The sequence below is a fragment of the Amblyomma maculatum genome, chromosome 3 (assembly GCF_055883805.1).
Source record: "Amblyomma maculatum isolate TAMU_Amacu chromosome 3, ASM5588380v1, whole genome shotgun sequence".
Lineage (NCBI taxonomy): Eukaryota > Metazoa > Arthropoda > Arachnida > Ixodida > Ixodidae > Amblyomma > Amblyomma maculatum.
Window position 1 is genome coordinate 199477427 of NC_139346.1, and position 24742 is coordinate 199502168.

The 24742-nt window shown below is 45.0% G+C and overlaps 1 long non-coding RNA gene across 1 annotated transcript in view; it reads left to right on the top strand.

The window, feature by feature from the left end:
- LOC146197388 (uncharacterized) overlaps positions 1–24742 on the top strand; it is a 154990-nt gene that overhangs the window by 69451 nt on the left and 60797 nt on the right. The window lies entirely within an intron of this gene.

The following is a 24742-nucleotide window of genomic DNA, read 5'->3' on the forward strand; positions in this document are numbered from 1 at the left end:
ATTCCTACAGTGATAGGGACGCTGTAGTCGAGCGAATTCTTTTGGAACAGTTTTATAACTGCCTCCCAGGAAAAAGAAAGAAATTGGTTACAGGACCGAGGCGAAATTAAGTCGGCAACTGAAGCTGCCGAACTTATTGAGGAGTATGCTTCGCGCCGACAATTCAGCAACCCAGCAGTGGATAGGCCCCGCAATCCCAAGTTCAGTGTGAAAAACCGTCAGGAAAGGCACTTTGCTAGAGTTGGAAACGAAGAAATGAAGGTTTCTTCAGGCAAATTCCCTAGAAAGGACGGCAGTGAGAAAAGTGGGGAAGTGACCAACGTGCAGAACACAAAGAATAAGCTTGAGGCTAGGAAGCCGCTCACATGCTTTAGGTGTAATGAGCAGGGTCACATTGCCGTCAACTGCCGGAAAGAAAAGATTGCTTTCTCGTATGTCAGGGACTGCGATGAAAATATGCAGCTTTTAGAACCCTACCTGCATGACCTAGTAGTCAACGGGAAGCCTTGCAAGGTACTGCGCGATTCGGCCGCAACGATGGATGTTGTCCATCCGGCGTATGTATCGCCTTCCGACTATACAGGACAGTGTGCATGGATCCGACAGGTAGTTGAGGAACAGAGTGTGTGCTTGCCGATCGCGAACGTGGTCATCGAGGGCCCTTTCGGCGAATTAACAACCGAGGCTGCCGTTTCAGGAAAGCTTCCTAAGTGCTATCCGTATTTGTTCTCCAACAAATCGGACATGCTCCTGCGAAAGAGGGGCATCCTTTTCGGAGACAGAGTTGTGCAAGCCTTAACACGTTCAAAGGCGCGAGAACTAGCTACACTGCTCATTCCAGAAAAATCCACAGCGGAGGAAACGGCAGTTAAAACAGTGGTAAATGCGGAAGATAGCAGGTCAGAAAACTTTGAGAGCGAGGCATCTCAGATATGTCTACTTGAAAGTGAGCTTGATGAGACGCGGAATGAGGACGTTCTTGAGAGTAACCTCTTGCCGCCAGTGTCTAGTAATCTCACGAGACTTTTAAGTGGAACCCGAGAGGACTTAGCTATGGAGCAAGCCAATGATCCCAAGAATAAGCTCGAAGTACAGTGGGAAGGATCTGCTAAAGTCGTTGCAGAGCTTTCTGACACTAACTACGCAGTGAAAATCCCCGATAGGCGTAAAGCAGTGCGCATTTATCATTGCAATCTTATGAAGCCCTATGAGCAGAGGGAAACCATGGTAAATCTAACGTTAAACCTTCCCGAGGAGATGGAGGACAACTTGATTTGCCTCAGCGAAAAAGGAAGCAACGCTCAGGAGCTTCTCAAAAAGACGGAGCAGAGAGGAGAACTAAAGAAATCCCAGCTGTCCGATCTGGGCGAGATAATAACAGAGTTTGAGGCCTGTTTCGTGGACAGGCCAGGCAGGACTGATTTGACTGAGCACGATATTGAGCTGACTTCAGACGTGCCAGTGCGATCAAGGTGCTACCGATTTTCTCCAAGGCAAAGAGAAATTCTGGATAGGGAAGTAACTCGCATGCTGGAATTAGGAGTAATAAAACCCTCGGAAAGCGATTATGCTTCGAATATGATCTTAGTAGAAGCTCCAGGTAAAGACCCTAGGCCTGTGGTAGACTACCGAAAGCTAAATTCTCTCACCAGGGATCAAGTGTATCCTATTCCGAATATTGAGGAGAGAGTAGAACAGGTCAGTAGAGCGGCATATGTGACTACGCTGGACCTTACTCGAGGATACTGGCAAGTACCGCTCACTGAGCGCGCCAGCAGATACGCGGCTTTCGTCACTCCGACGGGCAGCTACCAGCCAACAATGATGAGTTTCGGGCTCAAAAATGCTCCATTTTGTTTTTCCCGACTCATGGATAGGGTTTTAAAGGGGTGTGAAACATTCGCGGTGCCTTATTTGGACGACATTGCGGTTTTTTCCGACTCATGGGCGGACCATATGGTACATCTAAGAGCTGTACTGAGCCTTTTGCGTCAAGCTGGACTAACCGTAAAGGCCGAGAAATGTTGCCTGGCAAGGGCGACCGTGGACTACTTGGGTCACAATGTAGGTCAAGGTTTCAGGAAACCCAGCGAGATTGAGATTTCTGCGGTAGCAGACTACCCGCGGCCGAGCACGAAGACGGAAATTCGGGCATTCTTGGGTCTGACGGGATACTACAATCACTACATCCCTAACTATTCAGCTTTGGCTAGCCCTCTGACCGACGCTCTCCGCAAGACAGAACCGACAAATGTAGTCTGGGACGAACAAAAAGAAGCCTCCTTCGTAAACCTGAAGGCTGTGCTGATTAGCCGTCCGGTATTGCGAGCTCCAGACTATGGCCGAGAATTCACGGTCCAGTGTGATGCCAGTGATCGAGGGTTAGGTGCTGTTCTCTGCCAGAGAGATGACGACGGTGATGAGCACCCCGTGCTCTACTTGAGCAGAAAGCTGAGTTCTAGAGAGAGGGCTTATTGCGCGTCAGAGAAAGAGTGCGCTTGCATTGTATGGGCCATTCAAAAATTGCAGTGCTATCTTGGAGGGGCCAAATTCACCGTAGAGACGGACCATTGTCCCCTGGCTTGGCTGCAAACTGCGACATCGAAGAACAGTCGCCTTCTTAGGTGGAGCTTGATTTTACAGCAGTACAATTTTGAAATAAGATACAAAAAGGGGAAATTAAATGGGAATGCGGACGCGCTTAGCCGCTCTTTCTAAGCGGTCCGAGATGTTCCTCACCATGTATCCAAATTGATAATCAGGTTTTTTTTTTTTTCGTGCGCTTGTATATGTGTGACTATGTAAAGCAGCACGTTTGGTTTTCTAGGAATACGTGGGTCCTGAACGTCTTGAGAGTGGGCTTTTCTCGAACAACAATGGCAGTTTTCTTTTAGCCTGGTCTCTTCAGACGGGAGCCGAGTGCTTGCTTCGACATGTGGTTGAGTTTCAGAGACAGCTCAAGCAATTTGGCCTACAACAATCAAGACAACGCGACAAGCAACAGCGAGCTTCAAGCGTTCACGTGCAGACCATTAAGTCGTCTCTTCATGCAGCAGCTGGGACTGCTGCCCTCCGAGACTCTTCTGGCGGGGGAGGAGGCTGTTACGACCAAGCATCCGCATTTGCGCGCTCTATTGTTCGCCTGTGGGCATGAATAAGTGCTGTGGAAATGTGGTGATGGTCCAATGGCTCTAAGTGAGCCTGTTTCCAGGAATCCTGTTTTGTAAGCCTGTTTTGCTTTGTGGACAACCTGCAAATGCCAAATTGACCCTGTCAAGAGAACGTCTGGAAAAACACAAAGAAACGTCCCCCTGCGGGAAATAGCAGGAAGTGCTTTCTTTCTTTTGTTCACCCTTCCAGTCGAGAAGTGCTATCCTCCAGTGATGAATGCCTCCTATCCAAAGGAGACGACAGAGTGACATGTCCGCTGACGTGCAGGACAAGAAAGGAGCATGACTCATACGGCCATTAAGTGATTTCCCGGGAATGCAGGAAAGATTTGCAATTGTCGAAAAGGAACAATGTTGGGAGCCCTATGCGGCGCCACGTGCACTCGGGTTTCTGAGAAGTAAAACCCCTTGTCAGAACCAGCCTGTGGTTTCTTTGCTGAAGAATAGAAATGTACCTCCTCTCCTCGCCGTTCCCAAGCTTTTCCCGCCAACAAGTGATCACGCCCAACGAATGAATGCCGGACCAGTCAGTGCTTCAGACCATCAGTGCAGTGATGTGTTCGATTGGATGCCGATACCTGAGGGGCGTGCCCTGGATTTGGTTGGTCAGCATCTTCAGAGAGGGGCTGGACATAGGGGGTTTTAAGGACGCTGCAGAGCACGAAATGTCGCTCTGGGCCCTGGGTAAACGGCTCATCCAGTCGCTTCTCGCTATGAACTCTTAACGCTTGCCATTTTGCTGATGTACCCTTCTTTTTCGTGTAAATATTGTAAATAAGTTTTCTCAAAGTGCCAGTAAACATGCTTGTACATATTTCACCAACTTCGAAGATTCAATCCTACTTCAACCCCGAGTCTCTGCACGCTACCAAGTGAAGGCCGGGTCGACATAGCCCCAGCGTCACGACAACATGGCCGTTTTCTACTTTACAGATAATATTCACAGGCCGTCCGGTTATAATCTGTAATAACTTTCCAAGATTCTGGATTCGTGCAGCGAGAGCTATTGCACTCCTCCAATTGCGTTGAATTTGGGGCCTGAATGAATAAACTATTCACATTCATCGACATCGACAGCCCAGTGGACTGTACAGCAGCCGTGTAGAATCCCGCTGTGATGCCCACGTAGTAGAAGCCCTGTCTAGATCCATATTGCCTCTTTTTCGCGCAAGCAAGTACACGCTTGTCGTCTGCCTTCGTTTGAAGTAGGGCCTAGGGGGCGGCGTAACATGCAGGCTCCCTAGTAGTGACCATGTTACGCGGGAGCGAAGCGATTCGGAGAATATGGCGCCCCAGCTCCGGAAAGTTATCCGTACTCCTCTGGTGAAGATATGTATTGATATGTAAGCGTCCTAGCAGGCGGCGCCCAAGAGCCGTCTGCGCGAGCCACATATATTGGTTCACGAGGGCGGCTTTCCGCAACTCCTGATAAAAGTTTAGCACCCCCAATGCCTTAGTTTGGGATTAGAGGTAATCACCGGGAGGTGATGTGGAGACTCCGGCTGGTCATAAAGGCATGAGCGAGCCGCGACGCGTCCATGGCCCGCAAATCATACCGCTTGTAGGAAACGTGGTAGATCAGCGCTCTATCTGTTCGCCTACGCGCTTGAGTATCTCTATAGTGAATCCTGGCCTCAGCCTTGCATTGATAAACAGACCCAGAATCCGCAGCTCCGCCCCCTCTCCGATGGCCGCCAGACAGGGAGATGCGTAGAGACATGTTGTCCTCGTGGTTTTTCATAACATGCAGAAGGTCTGATTTTGCGGAAAAACATTGGCGACCCCATGCCCATCAACTATGGAGGCGGCCTACTGAAGGCGGTGCGCCGTCTCCCCAAGGCTCCCCTCGGTAGTTCAGATTGTAATACAGTATGCATAAAGCACGTGTTGTACGCCCTCCATCTGGTCCAGTTGGGCGGAAACGCTCTTCTGTCAGCGTCTTATAGCCATGAAAAAAACCTCGTGATTTGCAAACTTCCACAAGATGGGTTTGAGGAGAGGGAGAAATGCCTGGTTCTGAAATACGATATTCATTCATGTGTTCTAGGACGCAGACAGAGCATAAGAGGGGCTCACAATGGAGAGCAGAGGACATTTTTCGCACATTACTGCTTTAAATTTCTTCTTTTTGTTTAGGTTTACTTTGATATTCATACTACTTACATTGCTGTGTATGAGTCTGTGCTTAATGCGAGGACCAAAAAAACAACGAAATCCTTATCTGATGCGGTAGTCGAAAGATGAGTCGTTGTCGAACTTGTTACGCACCATGCGCAACCTGGGCCGGCTTGCACGATAAAGTCCGAGCTAAGTCCAGACTTCAATGGTGTCTTTAGAAAGACCAAGCTTATTTAAGACGGCTCGTGTTCCGAACGTCGAACGCTTCGGGTTCATGTTCACCAGAGTGGCTTCCCAGAACGGCCTCAGCAACCACTTGGGGCATTTTTCCTCGTAACACAGTCTTAAGCCGCAAAAAGCAATGGCACGGATTTTACACAACGCAAAATTGACGGAATGTGTACATCTTACAGCAGGGACAGTGCCAGCGCATCCCTGTATTTTCCTAATTTCTCTACTTAGACACCTGGCGTCCTTGTGTCTTAACCAAGACAGCACTAGAGTCGTAATCATACAAGCGACTTATTCAAGTCAGGACTGAAGCCCAGTCTTGACTCCAGTCTTAAGCGTCCATGATAGTGGCCTATTCTTTAGACTCCAGTTAAGTCTGGACTTAGCTAAGACAGTCTTAAGATTGTTTTGTGCAAGCGGGCCCTGATCTGACGTATCAAAGAATTCAACGGGTACCTCAGGTGCAGTCGACGCAGGTACACATAATCCCTTGCGCCCGCATTGCTGCAGTACCTAAAAGCGCCGCAGCAGTGCTGCTAGTCCATGGTTACCTAGGGAGGATCTCCAACGGTTGCCCTGCCTATTACGTCGACAACATATATACTCAAACCAGTGGACGGAAGTTTAAATTTCGCGCTATAAAGGCGTGGTATTATCCGCTAGTCCCCATTCAATCCTGTTGTGCCGCCTCTCTAATTTTGTGCACCTTCTCCTTATCCAGTTAACAGTGAGTAGGTGCAGCATTATTGTGTGACATGCGCCAATTCCCCCGAAACATCCCGTGCTTTAATTGCACGCAGAAACTTCCCTAAGAGACTGCCCGCTAAAAATTATGGGCACAATAGATGTTTCATAAGGGTGCCCAATAGCCTGCAGTTTCGCTCTGAGTTCAGAGCAGGAGGAATGATCATTTGACCGTTAAGAACTTTGTCAATCGGAATATAATTATATATTCCGATGCACGACTAGTTCCTAACTATACTATCAGTCAAGCACACTTAAAATGCTGCTGTCATCTCTGACGAAGGGCTGGTCAAATATTCTTTGTCTGGGATGAGTTCCGTTTTCTGAACAGTTCAGAAGGAAGCGTACTAATTAATTACGATTGTTCCGGGCAGCTAGCGAGCTGGCCAGCCGTTAAACCTTTGCCATAACCGCCATGCGGCAAGTGCTTCGCAAAACATGCATTGCGACTGCTTCGTAAACTATAAGGCCAGCTTTTATATCTTTTAATAAGCTTCTAGTGGAAAAACTAAGTATTAAACAAAGAAAACAGGTGCAATACAGGCTAGATCGTTCACTCCACTTGCGTTGATTGTGACTTCTGCACTCCAGAGCAAATGCTTTTGATAGGGCCGCGCCAACCCCCCTGGAAAGTTCGCCGAGTCTTGGCGATTAGAGAGACAAAAGTCATGAATATATTTCCTTTGGAGCGCATCAAGATGATGAATGCATTGTGTTAATGTACCCAGTGAACAAAGATGACAGGAGGAATGGTAGCCAAACCTCAAGAAATAAGAAAGCGCAGCAAGTTATGCTCATACTCGTACCCGCTTTCCGTTGAATGAAAAATAGATTTTTTCATTCAACGCTCATTTGTCTTGGGGAATAAATTACATTCCTTAAGCTGCAAGCCATTCCAAGGAAAATTGAGACTCTTTGCGGTTAAGCATTCTTTTGGCGCCATCGCAAATGGCTCTGACATCACGTAATAGCTATTCTCTACAATACACAAAACTGTTGTTTTTTTCGTCTTTTCACGCGGAAACCGTAGTACAGCAAAGAATTAACTGTAAGAATATGTTATGTATGAATAAACGTAAATTAATAATGGGCTCTCTTTATTTAGCTATAGCTTCTTCGAACTGACGATATTAGTGAGCGAAATTATAGTAATCTGCTCAGTTCCGCTCTATGGAATGCAGAATATCTGCTGCGAAGTGATTCCTTTATGCGCATTTGAAATCGACGCACGTGACAAACGAAAGGCCTGCAGTTTGAAATATAGTAGAAATTCACTTATGTTTCAGTAGCTCCGCCACCTGAAGTGAAAACTATAAATACAGCAAGGCAACCAAGCATAGCAATCATCCCGCCCCTCGTTTTTTTTTTTTTTTTTTTTGTAAAACAAAGTGTGTAAGTCCTGTGCGGCATAGTTGGGTAAATGTGTTTCACTGCGATGTAAGATCTCCCTTTCGTCGTCATGCGCAGCGACCTGTACAAGCCGCGTCTTTAATGAATGCACGCTGCTGAACAGATGGGCTTAACAAAAACAGCTGCCTATTCTCAACACTTCTTGTAAATTTCAATTGAACACCTGTGCTGACCCCATCACACGCAGGTTTCAAGCCAGAGGTGTCGAAATAAAATTTTCCTAATCATTACACCCTCTCGCCTCGAGTTTTTCTTGAACTAGATGAAGGAATGGAGCAGGCATTTGGTATTACGCTTTCGTCAAGAGATTCCTGTACAACCAGGGCACTCATACTTTCCAACAGCCTGAGAGAAGCGGAGACACAATATGCTCTTGTGAATTTATTCTGATTTATCTGCGTATTTCTTAACGCTTTAGGACTCTTTCTTCAGATCTAATCATTTTCGCCTCTTCATATTCAAGAAGTCATTGGGTAATCCATTTCTCTCCACGCATAGATTATAGCAAGATTCCATTGCTAACAATTGCAACCTCTATATGCACAATTTTTATATTGGGAAGAACAATTATTTAAGCTAGTGTCAGTTTCATATATACATATACGTCTACACATAGACCATGTTTGGTCGAAAAGCTCCCTTCTTCAATTTCTATTCTACCCATATACATAGCTACCTTTTTTTTTTTTTTCATCCTTTCTCGCAGTCACAAAAAGGTATGATATTTCAATTGATACTTTAAGCAATAAACTGACGGGCGGCCTCAAATTTTGTCGTGCATGTCTTGATAAGTTTCCAGAAAAGGCCAAAATATTACGACGATGCTAAAGGCCTTTTGTTCAGAGCACCAAAAATTATATCGTCCTATTTGTGTTTACTGTTTTAAGTTGTGAGTGCTGAATTTTAGAATTTATATACTGAATTTATCTTTTTCAATTGTCATAGCCAGTGTGAATGTCATGTTGTGAGCGGTTTGTGTTTGCTGATTTAGGATGTAATATATAGGTTGTTCGATATTTTTATTGTTTTTCTAATGTCCAATGTAATTTTATTTGTAACTAGCTGTTTATGAGCCTAGTATTAGCCGCCGGCGGTAGGGATCGATATACTACATGCTAAATTTGAATCCGAATGGTATGGCACCATCCGCAACGCTGAATAAAGTAAGAACGAATCACAATTTCGATAACACATCATTGGCAAAGTTTCATCGACACGCTTTTGCTGTGAAAGCAACACTACGCTATTCGTCGAGCTATTTCGCGTGGCACAGCTTGGGCTAAGCTGCGCATGCACGAGGAGCCGCATGACGCCAGAGGCAGAACTTGGTGTGTCGGAACTGCCGTCGCGGCCGCGCTTCGCCGCGCGCTGCACCGGTGCCGGTGAAGTAACGTCATAACCACAGCCGTCGCAAGCTGCGCATCACTCTCTCCGTTGGTTTTGCGGAGAATAGGTCCGCGTGGTGTATATATATAGCTAGGAGCGCGCGTCCAGAATTTTTACATTCTGAACGTTGCATCGCTGGTTAATTTGCAAAACCTTACTCGCGTCATTTATTTTTCAAAGCCTTGTACAACGGTACAAGTAGCAAGTTTTATTACTCTTCACGGAACAAACAGAACAAAACCATTGGTCCAATATTGGTACTGTGTTGGTAATGTACGGCCCCCAATAGGTCCAGTGCATCACCAACACTTTACCAACACTGAGCCGTTGGTTCATGCTGCTTGGGTGAAGTGCACTGCCTTCCGTATGCAAACTACAGCCCCATTTCGGATTCGTCGTTAGGCTCAAAAGCAAGACGTGTCCGAAGCGGACAGAAATTTATATTTTAGTGGTGTTTGCAAAGGTAAATGCATTTTGCTGCAAGAAACGAAAATATAAATATATAATAAATATATCTGTTGTTAAATGAACAAATCAAGGCTAGATATTATAAACTCACTTTCTAGCAAAATCTTAGTGAAATCTAAGCAAGGGTGCAGCACTAATTTCTCCTTCAACGTATGTGAACCGTAGAGGTCAAAAGCCTCGATTCCTATCAAGTTTCTAAACATGCCATACTGCCAAAGTTGACAGAATTTACTTTGCAGTGAAATTAGAATAAGCCCGTTCACAATGGTCCTAGACAGCATATGTACCACAAAGCTGTTCTTTTTATGCGCAACATTTTGCAGCCTGTAGTGAAAATTGCGAGAAAAAAGCTTGGCTAATATAGTGAGAACCCGCATTTCGTCAGACTCCAAGCAATGCAAGACTGCCACTACGTAATGATGGCTTACGTGAGTATGCTTCCTTCTTTTCTGAAACCTTAAATAGGCAACGAGGAGGAGGGAAGGCAGGGACGTTAATCGGAAACGTGTTTAGGTTGGCCATTCTTCACTGAGGAAGACGATTGAGGGCATAAATGGGGAAGAGACATATGCAGCGAGGAACACAGTCCCAATTAGCTACTAAAGCAGGTCGTTTTCAGGACAGTCGACGGCTGCGAATACTGTCCGAGGATCTTATCATCCTTTAAAGGGGAAGAACTGAGGTTGCCCAGACCACAACTCGTAAAATCAAAGCACTCACACAGGAGGTGTTCTACTGCCTCCTAGCCGACAAATCTTTCAAAAGTAGGGCTTCCGGACATTCCTATCTGGAAAGCTATCGGTTTGCAAAAACAACACTGATCCGCAGAGCGTACAGCAATGCTGCTTCGCGTGAGGCAACGAAAGGTACAGTGACTCGCCGTGCAAGAAATATACTTAAAGGCAACTGCTCAAAGCTTTTACGATCAAACACACATCACAAAGCAAAGGGTAAGCCAGCAATGGCGGTCGAATACGTTCTTATTTGTGCATGTTTAGTCTGACAGCACAAGGCAGTTCATCCAAAAATATCACCTGGCATCAAATTACTGCCTCTTGTGACTCGTTTGGATGGCAACACCGTCTGTGCCCTGACTCTTATAACTAGAGATTTTAACTAGCGTATAACTAGCGAATATACAACGAGCACTGAACTACGGTTGGAAGCTTTTAAGCGTTCCTAATAACATTAGCACAGTAAGGAAGGAGCTGGTATTGCTCGTTTTTTATTTGCATCCACCGAATACAATCATCTTTGAAAATCAAGGCTTTCCCGCATACGTTACTCCACACACCTGCATGCACTGAAGCTGGCACTGATGCATAAAGGCGCTCAAACTGGTGCACAGAATCGCATGTTCAGCCGCGAGGTTACCTGTCACTCATTGCACTTGACGTACCCACACATGTGTGGACAAACCGGCACACGCGTGAGCGCACATATGTGAGTTAAGGTCGCCCTGCTTTGCTCAGCGCAGCAGGCTGGCGACGAGTCTATTTGTTCCACATGCATATTATATTCCACATGCATAGTTCTGAGAGGCCAAATAGCACTGCCTTAGCCTGTGAAGTTGCACTTACCAAGAGCCCAGCAACAACTGCTAAAATCTTTCTTCGGTGATCTCATTAGAGGGTGACGTTTTTTCACCGGCATATGCTTCTTTCCACGCTTGCATAAATCAACGAACTCCTCAATATATCTGATAAACGCCAATGCCGGTATAGCTGAGCTGCAGCATGAAGACGTGATTGCTCGGCCTGGAGGAGATTCCGCACCGTGGGGTTATCGTAGACGCCTGCAGTGCTCCTTTAATAGATGGAGAGGCCAGCTTCACAATTACCAAATGGTCAGGGTCCTTGAAGTATAAGCTTACGTAAGTGTTTTCCACGGAGTCATCCCACCGATTGCAGCAGCTGACGGACTCGTGGTAGGTCAACCAGTCGACAACGACGCGGTAGTTGGTACCACTAAAGAAAGAAGTGTCAGGCTGCCATTGCACACGAGAACAGAAACGATAGCAAGAATGAGTGCCGATGGCTGGCTCGGCCGTTTCGCATAGCGGCTGAAGAGCTTCACTCTCAGCTACAAGTTCCAGGATGAGAACCGAGGCATAGACAGAGACACCTCCGATAAGTGTAAGGTATTTATTTGAAGGACAGATCGGAGGGCGTTGATGGATAGCCGTCAAGACGGGCACGCCTTCAGTAACACAGGCTCCAAGGTGCACTTTACCCACCTGTTCGCTGCGCGTTATGAACGGCCGCCAGTTAATCCCGTTACAGTGAGCTGTATATACATGAGTGGCTAAAATTTCCTCGTGCCAGGCACGTGGTTTAAAAAAAAATTGATGCCACGCATGCAAATAGTGTTATGTAAACAAATCTAATTTGCATAAAGTTCTCCATTCTTTCAAATACCAAGCACGCAGGAAAAATCAACCACTGCATTGTTCCACAGCATGACGCAACAAAAAGCCGCTTGTTTGGAGCCCGGTGTCAGCTCAATCTCAAGGGGCTCTCCTGGGAATACCAGGCAAGCTCTCCATAACACTCGCCGGGGAACTACCTTGTGTTTTGCGTATGCGCGACAATAGAGTGCATTCGCAGGCGTGCAATGTTGTATCCTGCGCATGCGTAATGGTACCGCAGCAGCCGCAGCGATGGTGCTGGTGGCACCATCTCGTTTTGCAGCGTGATGCTGCATTTATTTAGGTTTATGGGGACCTTCGACATTAAGTCTAGCAAGGCACTAATCTTGCGCTTGGCGTTGTTATGGAGGCTGTCCAGTCTCAGGCCTGTCCAGTCTAGGCCTCAGGTCAACTTCAGGAATAAAGGTTTTTGAATGAATGTATGGGGACCTTCTGGGCCAAACAAAAAAGCCGCAAAATGAACGCAATGAAAATATAGAAAAGAACACTACTGTCCTCATTCTGTCTCTTCTATAGAACGCCGTGATTGGACGTGACTGACAGAAAGAAACTGGCCCAGGAAAAAATAGGGAGGACACTTGATTGATTGAAACCCGTTTATTGACAGCCCTGTAATGCACTTTTGCTGCTGGCATCTGTGCGGGCATCGGGCCCCACCACAATCACGGCGGCAGAGAAGAGTGCTGGTTCGATTGTCTGTGACATCTGCCGTAAAGCTTGGCTCTGGGGCCTAAGCCGACAAACTCTCCAAGCTTTGCCCAGAGCATAGCGACGGCCGCGTTGTCGAGAGACAGCGGAAGGACCCAGTCAATATAGGACATTTAATGTCCGCCTTGAGGGCGGAGATTAAGGGTCCCCAGACAGCGTAGGCTACCACGCATTATATAAAGCCCCATTTTAACCAAGCTGTTTGGAGCTCGCCCTCTTGCGCACATCTTGCCCATGGCCGCCGGAACCCGGAACGTCCGCCGGAGTCTAAATACAATATCTTCCTTGTAGTAGTAGGCGCGGCGTCATTGCTGGGAGAAACAGCGGGATAGAGACTGCAAAACAGCCGTGTTCGCTCCCTGCCAAGATCTGCGCAACCTCGGGGCGGGAGGGCCGCAGTCTTATAACGACTCAGTCCTTTCGGTAGCAAATAGCAGTTAGCTCACGCCGCCAGATGAGCTAATCCACGAAGCTTAGGTCCACCGTTTCCTATGTGCGTTGTGAGTAAATGCAGCACGTTTGTAACAAAAAAAATTTTCTGGTATCTTTATGCTCATTCATCGCTTTAAGATTTCTGAGACTAGAAGGCGTGCGCGCAGCAGGCACACATTTTTCCGGTTGCATACGTTTACACTATTGCCTCCACTCTGTGCTAAACTTTCCATTGATAAGTTTAATACTGATCCTGTCACTGATTCTGGAAATGTAATTATTCTCGTTATACGCCGTTTGTCCTGTTGTTACCTTCCGCAAATCACACATTAAATTTATGTAACATACCCGTTTTCTCGATTGTTGTAAGCTTGTATGTATGCAAGTAACCCTTTGCACCATACAACGTTATGTATCTTTTTCAAGCTTTTATGTATGTGTACTCACAGCCCTTGCTGTTACGGACCCGGATGGGATTCACATTATGAAATAAATATTTAAAAAACTACTTGGGATATATAAAATGGTAGGCGAAAGCGATAACACTAAGCTAAGACTCGGAAAATTTGGGTAGAGCATTTTCTAGAAGCGGTGCTTAAAAATGACCGAATGCTGATGGCTTAAATTTGCTGGATATGTTCTCCTAAACGCTTTCACTAAAATAGAGCCGCAATTACGTTCACTTGAAATTTGTATGCCTCTGGCTTTTGTTGATTTCTGCATTGCCTCGGCATCGTCACACTCTGAGTGAACCTTCGAGGGTACGCTGGAGTTAAGACAGTCGCAAATAGCAACCCGCGGCACAAGAATATCGACCTTTTCTAAATGTCATTAACCGCCAGCAGGTCGAACAAAGCGTGGTAGCTCCCAAATATCACACAAAACAAATGGAAAAGACTTGTCTACGGGGGCATTGTAAAACTTTAAGCGGGGCACGCGGAGGGGCCTCGCAAGCGCCTGAAGCAGCCCCGCGGCATTTGAGCTCTCGCTTCATACGCAGCTGCACTTATTACTTATTTAGCGCACCCCCGCTGTAGTACTGGATGACAAAGAGGATTGGTTTTCGCCTTGTTAGTAGCCGAAGCATAGCGCACGCTCTGAGAAAATTAACTTTTCAGGACACAGTGGCATCATTTGCTCAATAAATGTTCCGTTTGCAAAAGTCATGAGAACGTTGACTTTTTATGACCTCCTATACTTTTTCAAGGTGAATCGCCATGCAACTGCAGAAATGCGAGATAAAAGTCTATTAAACCACCATATTAACATCAACCGACGTGTGGAGTATGTTGCCACAAAACACAAAAAAGTACGTCTAAAGGCTAAGCAAACAACCCAAGCTTAAGTACGCTCGTGAAACATCGGGCGTATAATATTTTAATTTTACTGTATTCGTTTGCGAACTGTGCCGTCTAAATGCGGTTGGCAGTCAACAGGCAACTTTTAGTGTCCACCTGGCCCGCCCTTTGAGGACTGTGGGATAAAGAGGCGCTCATGGCAGGCTGTCAAGCACACGTTCTAACCGAAATTAATTATTTTCTTTTTATGGTGGGAAAGTAGGTATTAAGGGCTTTTGCGACAGCAGAAATGTGCCCTGTTGCAGAAACGACGTCTTCGGTATTGCCCTTGCAACGCGAAAGCGTATGTTGATCAACAGGGTCATGACCTCAATGTCATATGTAATCGCGCGGGAATTTCAAACACTCCGCAAAGTTCGCGTGAAGCTTGACGGCACGCTCGCAGTAAGAGTGAATCAAACTTCACGTGTAATGCAGGTCAACAGCCTCCGCATGCCGAACATGATTTATATTATTAAGAATTCACTTCGGCTAAAGAAACATTTTGAGGAGTTCCGATTTCGAACATGGTTCTAACCCAGACGTTTTAGGCTGCGACACGCCCAGGACTCTACCGTCTAGGCCATGCAAGGCACATTTGTACGGCTTAGGAACAGGCTCGTGTTTGTATGAATGCACGTCGTGGGGTCATTAATGTAATTTGCTATATCTTACGACGGTTTGCAAATAAGCAAATGTGTAATCAAGGAGTTCCACAGTTTTTCAGGCTTTAGTTTGGTATTAGTTCTATTTTGCTCTCCACGCGTATGGCTTTCTCATTTGCGTAAGGTAAATACATACCCTTTATTATGACACTGCATTTCGCGCATCCACCTTGATCAAGAATACTTCTAAATGAAAGCAAAATATTAGAAAGAAGGAAGGGAAAGGGAACGTCTTTTCATCACGTTCAACAATTGGCTTAAAACTGACCGCAATATCCGCCCATACAAAAGAAAAGTACCAGCCACCACGTACAAAGGTCAGCACACACTATCAACCTCATAAATGTGCGGCATGCTTGTTCTCAACAAAACCAAATTTATTGTTGCGCTGCCTCACGGCCCAGTCACCTGATAATGTTACTGGCTGCTGGAGCGGGCTTATCAGATGCCAAGAGACAATACATGTGGATGGCTTTTGCTACTGATTAAAAAGAAATAGATATTTCTCAACTTAAGCTTCCTATCATTTTTTGGACAAGCCGCTCCGTGGCAGTGATTTTCCTCTAGCGCGGACTTTTTAACGCCTAGACCCAGAGGATATCGCCATTTTTCATACCGGATGAAATGTTGCCAATAAAATGCACTAAAAGAAGAAAACAACCGTTGAAGTGCGCCCATTTGTGGCTATTCAGAGCTTGAGCACCGTGGATAGCGGTAATTTCGGCAAGCCGAATATAGAAAGCATAGACAATGAATATGACCGCAGCGGAAAATAAGTAAAATGGAAATGCGGCAAGAATTCAGTAATACAACAGCGTCTTTTTAGTTTCACATTTTATTGCATAGACCGGCGGAATACATTTTGTAGTCCATGTTTTCGCCATAAATTGTGAAAAGCGAAATTTGGTTCGGTTCTACGGACAGAAATTTCAGCACATATACGGCTACTTGCTAAGCTAAGAAAGAGATTCTGGGGAAATAGAAATGCAGACTTCCTTGAAATCTACCGCAATAAATATTATAAAAAAATGCATGTAGAAATCCAAGAGAAAAACGAAACGTTCAAAGCACTACCAAAAAAGAAGGCCTTTATTATTCACACCTTTTTTACATTCCACAGAACAGACACGGGACGCAGCTCATAACAAGCTAGATTTGAAGAACTGGCCGATACACCGGTATCTCGAAACTTTCGCTTTCCATACGTCGATTCTTACGGGCATTCCTGCATAAACGTATTTTTTAGCTTCACAAGCTAAGCCTCCTATCGGCAGGGAAGCTTCTCTGTCCGCCATTGAAACTCTCAACCGGTCAAAAAAAAACACAAATCAGCAAATGTTTCACGATATTGTGCTTGCGCATGCCACGATGCTCAAGCTTCATTGGATGCTCAAGCCCTGTGACGAGACTGGGCGCTCTTCTAAAAAGAAACGCCGAAGTACAACGTATCGAGATGTACATACCACGAATGTCGACCCACCGTCGTTTGCCGCGGTGGAAACAACTGCAGCCGAAGCTGTGAACGGATTCTTTTCTATATAAGTACGCAGCACGGGAGGAGTAGTCCTTGCCTAGGTAAATGCAAGTTAGTTATTTTTGTGGAACCTAATTCCTTTTAACACCGAGTTGTGCAACTAGTATGCATACGCATTCATTTTCAACTTTTTTTTTTTTTTCGTTAAACGAATTTCCCACATATGGGTACCTAGACTCATTTTGCATGCCTAACCAGTTCCTTTACCGGTTAACCTCCCTGCCTTTCCTCCTCATCTTCCTCCTCCTCCTAGCCATCCATTTTTGCGCCACTTAAGCAGTTTCAAAACATCCATCCGGAAAACACATGCTACAGCCTAAACTTTTTATATGGTTTCTTCTGTTTCTCAGTGCCCGCGAATGACCATTAATCCGTGTCTAATTTGTGTACAAATCACCATCGTTACTGCAAACATCGGTATCAGTGATAGCAAGATGAGGGCTATGGTGTCCAAATAAACTTCTGATATCAAGTTGTCTTTGTTATTTTGATATGTTGTTGTCTTTGATATCAAGGTATCAATGACAACAGTTTATACGACACGAAGGGGTAACGAATGGACGCGAATCTTGGCCCACAAGCTCTAAAGTACCCATGCACTTTCGGCAGCTGAAAAAAAACATTGAATTTATAGATTTTTAGATCTTTGCCAGGTGCCACAAAATATAGAAGGTTTGTCAACGGATTTAGTGGAAACTAAATCACAGGACGGGATTAGCGGCTTTAAACCAGTACACTTGGCTGCTGTTTTCCTCGTGGCTTAGTTTTTCTACTACTCGTTCTTTAAACCTATTTAAAAACGACGCACAGTAAACACAAAATCACAGAGCGAACAGGATGGAGGAGAGCGCATATTTTTGTCTGGCAAGCATTTCTCTTACTGTGAGAGGGCACATGAGTGGTAGAGACATCTGGAATTACTGCTTGTGTAACAGCCCTACTGCGTGAGTACTGTTATTGGCCCGACATAACCTCTTACCATACTCAAAAACAAGGCAGTGACAATGGCCAAAGTTTGGATGAATAAATGCTACCCCACTACAAGATAGCAGATGGCACAGCGCACAAACAACAACCGATACGACGAAGCTGGACACTCTCCCAGGGCGGCCGGGTTGGAACCACCCACGCACTCTTCGAGAACTTAAAATAAATCTACCAATAACAGGATAAGCCAGAACAAACTGCAAAAAGTAAAAAGGTCAAATTATTGCTTCACATACCTGGTTACCACCCAATTCAACCTGGAAATCCACCCTCTCTACTCCTCTTTTAATCTTTGTTTTTCCTTCCATCTTTTCTCCCCTTTCCGTTTTCTTTCTTTTCTTTTCGTTTTCTATTTCTTACCATTTACTGACTACTAAGTCTCAGCAGCCTAAGATAACCTTGCCTCTTAAAGAGAGAGAGAAAAAGATGGGGGGGGGGGGAGGGGGGGGGGGGGTATTTTCTTCGTCTCTAGCACACACGCAGAAGGATCTGGTGACTTTTCTTTTTAATGTGCGCTGTTGGATCTCTTGAGACATACGAGTGATCTTAACTCTGACTCCGTTCTCTCTACCTTAACTTAAAATTTTCGGAAGCTAAATTGGCTGTTCGAAACTCTATTAAACCAATCTAACATACGCCGGTGCTGGGTTGTTTCGTGCATACACTCGGCGACTTACCTTCGCAGGCCTCCCACAGAAACCTTGACAGCAGTCCCATCGTTTTTCTTTACGTCATGCTTTCGCAGACCGCGAGGGGTTTATGCCTCCTCGCGACAAGGCAGCAGTCATTTGTTTCAATATATGGTTGGCAGCCTGAGCGCACAATCATCACAAAAAGAACTACGACAAATTAACTAGAGGGGGAGCCGCGCAGGCATGGAGGCTTAGTATAAGTAATCTTCGGATGCAACTGGTAGAGAAAATAAGGATAAGAAGAGTGGGCTGCAGTGAAACGAACGCAAAGCAAAAAAGCAGAGGAGCGCCACGACAAGAACCGCCAATAATAAGAAGCATTTACATTTACTATTGCTTTAGCCTTCTCAGATAGGTCGCAACCTTCTTTGTCTTCTCTGGACCAAACGCTGACATCCGGAAGGAGCTCGTGTTTCTTTGTGGGCGTCTTGATACTGTACTCAATTACGTGTAAAGCTCTGTGTTTTGGTTTTTTTAAAAAGTAAAGGGTCGCATAGCTTTTCACAATTTATTTTTACTACTCATAAAATTATAAAAATAAAAAAACAGCTGAAAGGTTTTTATTTATGAAAAGTTTTTATGAACTTATATTGGGATCTTCCATTTCAGCACAGTGAACCGTACTTACCTAAAATATCTGTTTAAAAGGAAGCAGAATGCTCTCTTGTATTTCAATTTCTACTGTATGCGCGCAGCAAAACTGTCTGTGTGCGTTTTCGCGTGTTTTTTTTTTTTTTTTTTTTTTTTTACGTATAACTGTAAGTTCTCTAGAATAAAGCACAGGTTTCTCTTCCTCAATACTATCATAATTACACTTAGGTGCCCGTAACCTCATGCGTGCTCCGCCAGTCTATCTCGATGTCGAGAGCAGCTGTATATTTGAGCCGAACTACGGTATCAGCCAAGTGCCTTGCCAGTGTACTTTGCAGCACCCTCGCCTACTTCTGTGCTTTGAGATAGCAGCGATCAACCGGTTTCGTTCATAAAAGCGCGCTAATTAGTGCCCTTTGCTGCTTCATGCATCGCAGAGATAACCAGTTCTCCGTTGCTTCGGTAGCCCTGGTTGGATTCTCACTTATGCGTGCGGTTGCATAAAACTGCTATTGGCCAAACAGAGAAAACTTTCACTCTACTGCTTCGATTTCATTTCCGTAGAGCCGTAGTGGAGGACACCGGAATAATGTCTGCTAACCAGGGTGCACTTACATCGAATAGCACACGGATTTATTCTGCATATCGTTCCGAAGAGACCGGCGCCGCTGTTGCTGGTTTGGTTTGCAATAAAGCATAAAAATACGTATGCATATTCGCAAACAGTAAGCAAGCCGACTTGCTTGATTCTTAACGGTGTAGCGTAGCCCTTAAAGCACTTCTAAGTGATGAGACGTCTCGAAACTTGAGGACAAGTGCTCTAATTACATTACTGAACTTCAGAGCTTCCGCAGCGCCATAATTGCTGCATTTCACGAAGGAGCCCCATTATCTGGATACTTTTGGCAAAGGCGGGATATGGTAATGTATAAAAGCTTTGTAATGTTTATTTATTGCCTTTAAAGGCACCGGCCCGTGACATTATCACTTTGTTTCCGACGAGAATATTTATCTGGAGTGTTACCAGCAGCGCGCAGTTACTTGTATGTTGTTCGAGATCGTCGTAGGATATTAGATACCGCTCCTTATCTCGAAGTTGCTGCGTCAGCTTAAAGCTGAGCTTGTCTGGGCTCCGCAAGGAATCTTTCCATCGACGACCGCCGAACTGTGTTGCTATCGCAGCCGCCGAAATGTTCCTTTCTTTGCTGTCGTCATGTCAACCCAAGGAGGTGTTTCTTTAGAGAGTGTTTCGCTCTCTTCCTGACTCCTGGATCACCTTAACACCTAAATGACATTTAGAGGAGGTGCTGCTTTGTCGACTATTTTGCTACCGATGATGGAGTCCGCCAGCCGCTCCTCGTCTTTCGTCTCCTTTCAACTGCCTGAGCCGCCTTCTGTCCAAGTGCCTATTTAAATCCTTTATAATGGATCTGCCTGTATGATATGCGACTGGGCTGACGTCCGGGATGGGAGAACCTCGCAATGTTGAGAAACGCAAGTTTCAGGCTGGAAAGTCCAGCCAGGACTTGGTACCCGACATGAGACATTGTATAAGAGCTCGTATAATCCATGCAGAAAGACAGCAGTAGTTGATCGTCTGCTTGGATGACGGTTTTTACTTTATACATATGCATGTCCTAATGAGCTCTGCCTTGAATTTGCAAGCCTAATCAGCTTCAAACGCAATTAATTCAGGTACTTTCTGGCCAGAGAACCAGAAGTAGACGAACTATTATTTTAAAACATTTCAATTTTATTATAGGATTTTATTGCGCCGCTTTGCGCTGGATGTAAAATCGAACAAGGTCATGGCGCGAAGACAGTGCTGCGAATTGTCTTACGCTGGCTGTTCACTGCTTTCCATCTTGTAAGCATTCTAAGCGATAGCTTATGAGCTCGTTCAGATGAAAGACCATCGCTGTACCCCAGAATTGAGAATTTTAACCCGGAAATGACTAAGAAAAAATAAGCAATTCTATCAAATAAATTTGTCTTCATTGGAGTAGGAACACCGAGCCCTGTGCATAACAGGAGGGTGCGCAACCCTCAGGACACGTGACACGTCGTTCAAATGAGTTACTAGCATGTTTTCGGGATGTGTAGTCATGTTACACTAATAATGATCTTTCAAGTTAAAAACAAAACTTCAACAGGGAGAAAAATGCGGCATGAAAAGGCTGTTTTGAAGGTGCTGACCCGTCTGCTAATTTTACCCCGTCTTTCTCATTCAAAGCGCCTGGTAATTTTCAATCAGTTCCGGTACCTGTGCGTCAACATAAAATGCAAAAATAGAGTATTCTCGTCTCTTTTTAGTACAAAGCGCCGTAAGTCTCAGATATCTTGCTGACGCGTCGTATATAATTTAGGACGCTGTGAGGCGAGGGGAAGCAGAAACAAAAATGGAACGCATATGGATCAGTGAGCTCAAGTCAGAACGAAAAAGAAAAAAAAAAACAATTTTAGCACCTAACCTCAGGCACAGACAGAACAGAACCCATGCATGGTTCGGTCGTTTGGACTGGAAGCCGGAAGTAAGTCATGCCACTTGTCCAACGCATATGGCTTCATTAATCTTCATCATATTTATTGATTCTTTTGGTTGACTTCCTCGGGGTCATCCGCTGTCTGTGTCGAGCCGAGGCCATGAATTGGGCTCTTCGCAACAAAAAGCGCGCTCGGTCGCTCAACTTTTTTTCTATTTGCCCTTTACTTTTCATCTCATCTTTTACAAGGCTTTTCCGGGTAATTTGTTTCACATTTCATCTCTCCGCAGGGCTTTCTCCGTCCCCTTCGACGTCATTTCAGAGCCTGGTGCAGGTATAAAGCTATAGCCGCGCATTTCTGTTAGATACTGAACGACCATAAATGTCCGCTGGGTAAAATTGCCGTCTTAGAGATACATTGAAGCACTATTTTCATCATGCTTGTGATTTCATGCGTAGCGAAGTGCGTTCTGAGTCTTATGCATTCGTTGTTTCAATACACGCGGCATGCATGGTCTCTTTTGTGTCAGGATCTCGAGGTGGTCCGCCGGGCTCGTTTTGCTATTTCTCCTGCTTCTGCTCTTGTGTGCCGCAAACTTGCCCTTGCAGTTTCTTCTTCTCGATTAGTCTAAGCTCTTGTTGGTACTCTGCCCACATGTTGGATAACAGCTCTTGAACAGTTGTCTCTTGTCCTCTCAGCGCCGAGTTTCGTCCTGCCCATGATCATTCCTTGAACCGAGAGCGACGTTCTCATTGTCCGCTGTTTTTCTACACTCCCTTCTAGCATCAAGGATGGTGTAAAGTACCTTAATGTCTGGCCCTCGATAAAGGCTTTTCGAGCTGCCAACTGCGATTCGTTCCTCAGCACTGCTGTCTAGAAAAACGAAGTTCGAAAAGGATATCACTGTGGTAACCGCCCGTCCGACTATGCTCACCGCGCCTTTTATCTTTAGCCAGCTCTAATCGTTTCAAGAGAATGAGGGGGATAAAGAAGGAGGGTTGAGAAGGTTGACTGCATTTACCACCTGGAATAATTTTCCTCGCGTAAATAAACTGGGTCACCCGTTAAGCATGGCTGCGCAGCGTAGAAAAACCTCGCGGGCAATTTTGTCGTATGCTTACTTGTGTGCGATATAAATTTCTGTAATTGCATTCGGGAAGCATGAGCCCACCAGGACTGCAATTGAGCGTCACTTCTCACGTAGCTTCGGAAGCAACTTGGTAAGACAGAAGTAGTGATAGTTAAATGATGTCCCCGCCCGAAGCTCATACTGCGTATACCGTAGTCTACAATAGGTGGCAAAGTACTGCGATATTTTTTTTTTAAGTACACCTTTGCATGTTTCTGTAGCTCTTTAAACCGCAATTCAAATATTTGGAAATTCTTGTGTGAATAATTGCAATTCCATAATAAACGCAAACAACATGAACTCACCAAAACTTTAGGAGCTCCTGCATAGGGCTTATTTGAGCACTAGCAGAATCGCAACCCTGTTCTTTAAAAACCGTTTTTTCTCAAATATTACCTTTGTCATATAAAACTGTTTCTGAACAAGATTTAAGCTATACTGTGATATACAAGAAAACACTACGCAAGAGAGAAAAAAAGTTACAACACCAAACAGCAGATCCGGCGTAGAATGTCTCTGAAATGAATGTTTCCACGTTTGTCTCTGTTTCTTTCTTTTCAAAGGATTTTCTTTTCTTAAAGGCACAAAATGGCTCTAAAATACTGTTCAGCAGAAATTTCAAATGTATCCAGAGTTCCGACGGTCATTAAAAAAAGTCTGGTTGCTTGGAGAAAAAGGTTAGAATTCGCAGTCACACTAGCAGACTACTGTCGCAAACGTTTTGCGTCAATTATATGCGCTCTAAGGAGTGTAAAATAGGCAATTACTATCGTCTAAATGTTTGTTGCTTTCGCCTTTTTTAGATAGCTGCTCTACTCAACTCGAGTGGAACGGCTGAACATTTTGTCTCAATGTTTTCCACAAATTTACGGCATTTCAATTTGCGACCTCCTGCATTATTTTTATACTTCTGTTGGCCTTCAATACCCAGCTAGAAGTGCGACATTTCGAGGAAGAAGACAGCGGAAACGAAACGGCGAAACAGGCTTTGTCACGTCTGCAAATTTCCTTTCTTGATCATCAGTTGGATGCTCTGATTGGCATCGAAGATATTGTGAACTGCAAACTAGCCTCGTCACTAATATGTTTCGGACAAATTTCTCATGTTCGCTTTAACACAGTCACCTATTCAGAAAACGCCCCCCCCCCCCCCCCTCAATCCCCCTTAGAAAAAATTCTTCCTTCATAGAAAGAAAAAGGTTTTAGGGCGACACGCTGAGACACCTACCAAGCTTCGCATTAAGTCTCTATCTGCTCGTGGCAAAAGTACAGAGGTAGAGGGGCGGACTTAAGTAAACGGAGAATGCTTTTCAGCCATTTATATTTTATTCCACACATTTGGATCGCCCGTACATTATTTTGCGCAATCCTCCGGATAATGCATCACGATAGAATCACGTTTGCACCATACTCGGCTCCTCCAAGTTCCTTCATGAATCAGCGACACCGCAGCAAAGAAAACCTCTGACGCTCCAACTAAACTTGAGAGGGAAAAAAAAAAAAAAACGGATTGTGAGCGGCGCGCTGTACATAAAATCGACGCCTTCAACTAGCCATTCGGGCAGCTACATAAATTTTCCTGAAGCGTGTCAACGACCGCGTTTGCTTAACAGAGCTCCACCGCCCAATGACAGGGAAGCCTAAAGGGAGAGGAGGCGGTAAAAGAGTCTTCTTCGACAGCTGATATGGCATCCTTTGTTGCATTTTTTTATATTTATTGCACTTTTCATCAGAGGCAGTCATTTGGTAATGTACTTAGGCTAGAACTCTCCCTAGAGGGGACTAGCTAGACACTGAACCTGTGCGTATTCTGCAGTCGTGGTCGAAGATGTTGCACGGAGATGGTATAAGGGAGAGTATTTGGTGAGAGCGCCACTTTCATGAACTCTGATGCCAGCCTAAAACTCTGAGCTACACTTGCCGGCCATTTTTTTTTCTTCTTCTTTAAGAAGTTGGTTCGGTGCGATGCTTCTGGCAGATATTGTATGCCATCACACATTCTACCGGGAGAGCTCGAACCTACAAAACGTTTATTTTTTAATGAACTATACTTAGTTATGTATTGCCATATTTATCAAGTTTGTAAAAATTATTTCCATACAGTCAACAGCTTATTCGGTCAGCCCCAGAAACGTGCGTGAGAAAGCGATCGCTCAAAAACATGTCAGAGGTACACGAGAAGGTGGGTAGGGAACTCTATGATGGCAAAATAATATGTTAGCCTATTC